The sequence below is a fragment of the Orycteropus afer genome, unplaced genomic scaffold, assembly GCF_000298275.1.
Source record: "Orycteropus afer afer isolate SDZICR_OR568_19922 unplaced genomic scaffold, OryAfe1.0 scaffold00141, whole genome shotgun sequence".
NCBI classification, from domain to species: domain Eukaryota; kingdom Metazoa; phylum Chordata; class Mammalia; order Tubulidentata; family Orycteropodidae; genus Orycteropus; species Orycteropus afer.
Genome location: NW_006921728.1, coordinates 7,505,860 through 7,511,834, shown reverse-complemented (window position 1 = coordinate 7,511,834; position 5,975 = coordinate 7,505,860). Strand labels below are relative to the sequence as shown.

The window sequence follows — 5,975 nt, the reverse complement described above, 5'->3', positions numbered from 1 at the left end:
TTATCTGGTATCCATTCTTTTACCTTATACTGTGATTCATATGCTGCCTCACTACTGGACTTTATTAAATACAAATAAAATATGTCTCCTCCAGCAGCAGTCCATAAGGTAATGGGAACATGGAATGGCTAGGGAAGCGCTGTATCTTGCTCACTTATGCTGCACTGGCAAAATCTCCAGCCTTGTTCTAAAAAGAGCCTGGCAAGAACTGGAGCAAACACCTAGCAACCCCTCCACAGAGTAATGTTGGGAGTGATAACATCTCCTAAGAGTCCCTATGTGCCCAGTTTTATGTGTGTTGGTGCTTGTAATCCTCATAGCAACTCTGAAAATAGCAGCAGCATCCCAGTCTTGCAGGTTTAGAAACTGAGACACAGAGATGTGAGGAAACTGGCTGAGGTCCAAAGAATAGTGACAGATCTATCCAACCCTAAGATTCATGTTCTTTTCACTAAACCATGAACTCTCTCCTCTAAGAAAGATATGGCATTCCACCTTTGGATGGATGGATGGATGGATGGATAGATGGATGAGTGGATGGATAGATGGAGGGATGGGTGGGTGGATGAGTGGATGGGTGGAGAGATAGATGAATGGATGAGTGGATAGATGGATGAGTGGATGGATGGATGGATGGATGGATGGATGGATGGATGAGTGGATGGATGGATGGATAAGTGGATGGATGGATGAGTGGATGGACAGATGAGTGGATGAATGGATGGATTGGCACACCTCCTAAATTTTCATTGTATCCAGACTGGTCTCCTCTGATCCGCACCTCCTAATCCTGAATGACCTCTTTCTTGGCCTTTCCTCAGAAGGCATATCTTGTACTTTCCCTAGCCAGCCTGCATTCCCTGAGGACCATCTGCTGAGCACCTGATATATATAGGACCTGGAGGATCCTGTCCTCAAAGGGCCATATTCACCATGTAACATTAGTGGTTTTCCTTTTCTTCAACCTTGACTCATGATCAATCATCTGAGGGAATATTTTCTTTTTTTCAATGTCTTTGGCCTTGGTAACAGATGAGTCAGGTGGTGTGTTGGGACAACAGTTTCCCAACAAACCTTCCAAATTGTGTATCATTTATTATGTAGATTGTTGTTGCCACACCAACAAGGTTCCCCCACTGTCCAGCAGCCCATCTCCCCTGCTTCCCATTTCCAAGAGTCAACATGGCACATGATGAGCAGACCAGGCCAAACAAACAGGGAAGGCATGTGGTAAGCAAAAGGCAAGTCCAGGATTCTTTCCAATACAAATGGGCATTTGAATGAGTTGTCTCATGGGCTTATGGTGGGGTATCTTCCCTCCTTCCCCTAAGTCCCACCCAACAACCTCTGCCTGGGTGTGGGGTAGAGGCGTGAGCTGGACTCTGGGGTAGAGATGGGATGGGCATTTTCACACCTGCTAACTTCTTTTCCTCCTTTAATGCCAACAATGCACATGACTTTCCTTTACTCCTCATCTTCTTTGAAATTCAGTTTGAGCTGTAGGGGAATTGAAAAAAAAAAAAAAGCAGAGTGGGGCACCAAACACCTACAAAACAACTCAGCAAGGCAGTTTCTCCAGCAAACCTGTGTCTTATATCTTCTGTGACAAAAAGATTTATAGCAATTTTTTATTAAAAAAGAGAGAGAGAGCAAGAGCTGCAGATAATCAGATCTGAGACGCAGAAATGGGAGCGTGGGGGTGTTATGCGTGTAAGTTATTTTAAAATATATGTTAGGTGCATGATGGATTTTTCCACTCCTGTTGGAGGGGGGCCAGACAGCCACCCACCCCCCCCAGCCTGGCCTGAAGTGATGGAAGTGATGTGTGAAGGGGAAGGACAGGGACAGATGCGGGGTTGAAGGCAAGAACTCCGTTAGTATTTCGGAGGAGAACTCGCTCCTCACACACATACTCTCTCTCAAGCTCCCTCCTCAGCCACTGCCCACCATCCTCTTCTCTCTACAGGTGGAAAGTGGGGGTTTTCTCTGCCTTTTAGAGGGAAGAATGAAATTACAGGCTCTTAAAACCAGAAATAATCTTAGGCACCCCCCCACTAGTGTTACCCTCTCAGCCCTATTTATAAAGAAAATGATGGTCCTGAAAGGAAAGGCCCACCCTGCATTTTGGAATACAGACATGCCTGCATGGGTCTCCTTCTTCCCAGGTGGAGCCCCCTTCAGGGGAAGTGTAAAGGTAGGGAGTGGCTTGGGTCCCCCATGGGAGGCACTCAGCCTCCCTCCCCAGCCCCTAGAAAGAATAGACAAGGTCTGCAGAGCGGATGGGTGGCCTGGCGCTGAAGCTGACGTGGCCTTGTGTGCAGAGAACTGAATTGGCAAGGGCCAGGGACAGGAGGGTGGGGCCATCTCTGAGAAACTACCTGAGGAAACTGCTGACACACAGAGAGGTCTAATCCCACGGGACCAGCTGACAACACTGTAAAATGACTAGACATTCAACTGATAGCGAAAATGGCAGGATGGTGAAAAGAAGGAAGTATCTGGGAAACATGTCCTGTGAGGAAAAGCTGGGGAACCAGGGGTGGTAGCCTAAATAAAAGGACTTGCAGAGGTGTGAGGCCTAACTCCCATATAGTTTCAGCCAGGCCAGAGGAGGGGAGGCCTTGCAAGGAGGGTTTTTTTGGGGAGACACATAGAAAGGACATTTCAGAGGGAAACAGAATGGATAAATCCCAATGGAAGAAAAAGCATGATGCAAGAGATGGGCAATGCTTAACCCAAAACATTAAGTGGTAAAGGTGGAATGTCAGCCACTAGGGCAGACTAAGGGGGAAGATACTAGAAAGGCAGCTGAATCTCCTCACTGGCCTTGGCCAGAAGATATATGGCCCTCTATCCTAGTTCTCTGAGACACTGTGTACTGAGCTCACTAACACTCCCAAGATGGACATGCGGGCTAAGAAATTTGGGCTAGGCTGGCAAGGGTGATGTCCGGGCCCAAGCACCCAGGTATGAGAGGTCCCAAAGCTCTGAATGGGCCTTGGGAATCCAAGCATATATATGCCTTCCAGGGCCCCCAGGAGCCCTCCACCTCAGTGCTGGGGAGGCCCCATCAGGCAGAGTCCAGGGTCTTCATTCCTGCCAGCTTCCTTCCTCTCTTCCCTCCCCAAGACTCATGTCATTTCTTAGGGCTGCTCTAACAAAATACCACAAACTAAGTAGCTTAAAGCAACAGACATTTATTCTTTCATAGTTCTGGAGACTAGAAGTCTAAATTCTGGTGTCAGCAGGGCCACTCTCTCCCTAAAGTCTCTGAGGAAGATCCTTCCTTGCCTCTTACTGCTTCTGGTGACCCCAGAAGCCCACAAGAGTTCCTTGGCTTCTGGCTACAACTCTTCAGTCTCTGCTTCCATCTTCTCTCTGCATCTATCTCTTCTTCCCTTTTTATAAGGACACCAGTCATACTGGATTAGGGCCGATCCTACTCCAGTATGACATCATCTTAACTAATTCCATCTGCAAAGACTTGTATTTCCAAATTAGGTCATGTTCTCAAGTATACGGGTTAAGACTTGAACATTTCTTTTAAGGGGATACAAATCAACCCATACTTGTCAGGAAGTTAATAATCTGAAAATTGAAGTTCAAATGATTCTAGAGGCACCCTCCTTACAGGAGCCCCAGAATGAGTTATTTGAAAAAGGGGAGGTTTCTCTTCCATGGGGTGCAATCGTGAAAGCAGAGACACCTCTGTGACATAACTGGGAAGTCATTGGGCCTAGAGTCAGATACAGATGGGGAATGAGATGCTGAGAAAGACCCTCTGCTTCCCCTGGGACAATTGTGATGTCTAAGAGGCTTGTAAGCTCGAAGAGTGCTTACGGGTGAGCCTTGTCCTTTCTCTATCAGAGGCCATTGTGATGAGTAAACTGATGAGGTGTAGGAAGGCCTGCCCAGGCCTGAGAGGGAACAAGGAATCAGTGGGCAGTGGTCAATATCCCCCTGCAGGTGGCGAACGTTGGCTCTGAACCAGTCTGGCAACCAGGTGAGGGTTCTGCCTCCTGGGCCAATGGCCTAAAGGCAGGGGGTAAGGCCAGGGCAAGGCCAATCATTAGGTTGAGGTCAGATTCAGACTGGGGAATGAGACTCTGAAAACAGGAAATGGGAATTGGAGCCAAATCTTGGAGGAGACAATCCTCTGTTTCCTGAGAGCAGCCATGTGCTTCTGTCCCTGCCATCACGTCTGTCTCTCACACATGCACAGGGTCCACCACACATCATTTGAATGTGTGCGTGTAGAAACAGTGACATGTGTCACTCATACATCATAGCAACGTCACTCTGCCCTTGCTGTCACCCCATCACAACCTCAGCCCTCTAGAGGGCCGCACACTTACCGTCAGGCGCACACAGACCAGGCCTCACCCCCTACATGGTCACACACCTGCACAGCAACTCAGGTTGACACTGAAGCACATGTGACCCCTCACCCATCCCATTATCACACACAAGCACTCTCACTCCATCCCTCCCTTTGTCCCCAACCCTTCTTGCGGCCTCATTGAACGGGGGAGGGGTGGTGGATGGAGACCAGCAGGCAAGGGGGTGGATTCCGTCTTCATGGAGGGTGACTCCTGTGCGTTATTTTTAAACATTCCCCTCATTTGCTAAATGAGGCTCCCTTTGAAGCGGCTGCTCCTTTGAAGCGGCTGTGGGGGGGGCGGGGGAGGCAGTGGCCTGACAGATGCTTAAGAAATTATGGGTGAAACTTGCTGACTCAGGCCCAAATTATTTGCTGTCCCGGGACTGTGTTTAGTCCAATAAGCACTGCTGGCTTGGTCATCCCTCTCCCCCTCCCCTGCCCTCTTCTCTTTTTTTGCCTCCCCCTTCCTCTTCCTGTCTGCCTGCCTCTCTCTGATTGTCTCACCCCAAGCACCTTTCTCCACCTTCCTGCCTTCTCTCCTGGACACCTCTCACTCCCTGCCTCTGGCTGCCCTCTCTCCCCTCCATCTTCACCCTCTCACTACCCTAAGCAGTAAAGATGCCGTACTGCACAGAGCCCTGTGGGAATCTACGTGTGTGCAGGGCCCTAGACAGGTCAGAGTACAGTTGTGAACAGGAGCAGCCCAGGAGGGCACCATGGAAGAGGCTTGAGCCAGGACTTAAAGAAGCCCTGAACTTGGTAGGTCATAGAAGGAGCAAGGCTGCCCAGAGGCAAAGAAGCAACCCCCCTGGGTGTAGGGGACAGAGGGGAGTCCCTGGGTGGTGCATATGGTTGCACTTGGCTGCTAACCAAAAAGATACCAGTTCAAGTCCACCCAGAAACACCTCAGAAGAAACCCTTGACAATCTACTTATGAAAAATCAACCACTGACAACCCTATGGAGCAGTTCTACCCTGACATGCATGGGGTTGCCGTAAGTCAGAGCCAACTCAGCCGTAACTGGTATGAAGGAGGAGGAGGGGGTTCTGTCAAGGAGAAAAGAAGGCCATTTTGAGTATTAGAAACTTGACTTGGCTTGAAATTTTATTTATTTATTTTTTTTACTTATTTCTTTCCTTCTTACTTTCCTCCATTCCACACTTGCTCTTGGCTGAAACGTAGAATGACGAAGAGCTCCTCCCTACAGTCCACACACACACACAGACACAGACGTACACGCACAGAGGCAGACGTACACACACCCCTTCTGCCACCTCCAAGGTGGAGGCATCACAAAGGAAGCTGCCACTCAGAGCAACAGAGAATGAGGGGTCATTGTGAACCCAGAGTGGGAAGGGTCAGAGACAGCCTAGCTATGGGGGCCATTGATCCTGAAACCCCTCAAGCCAGGAAGATGGTAGGTTGCTGAAGGTGTGGCTCCAGCGTATGTTCCTGGCAGGTATAGTGGAAGGCGCATTTAAAAACAGGAGCAAGAGGTATTGGTTCAATGACAGATACATAGACCAATGGAATAGAATTGAGAACCCAGGTATAGATCCATCAACCTATAGTCAGCTGATCTTTGACAAAGGC

At 48.9% G+C, this 5,975-nt stretch overlaps 1 protein-coding gene across 1 annotated transcript in view; it reads left to right on the top strand.

Moving 5' to 3' along the window:
- The window catches only part of CELF4 (CUGBP Elav-like family member 4), a 360,621-nt gene that overhangs the window by 181,471 nt on the left and 173,175 nt on the right, over positions 1–5,975 (top strand). The gene's annotated exons all lie outside the window — the stretch shown is intronic.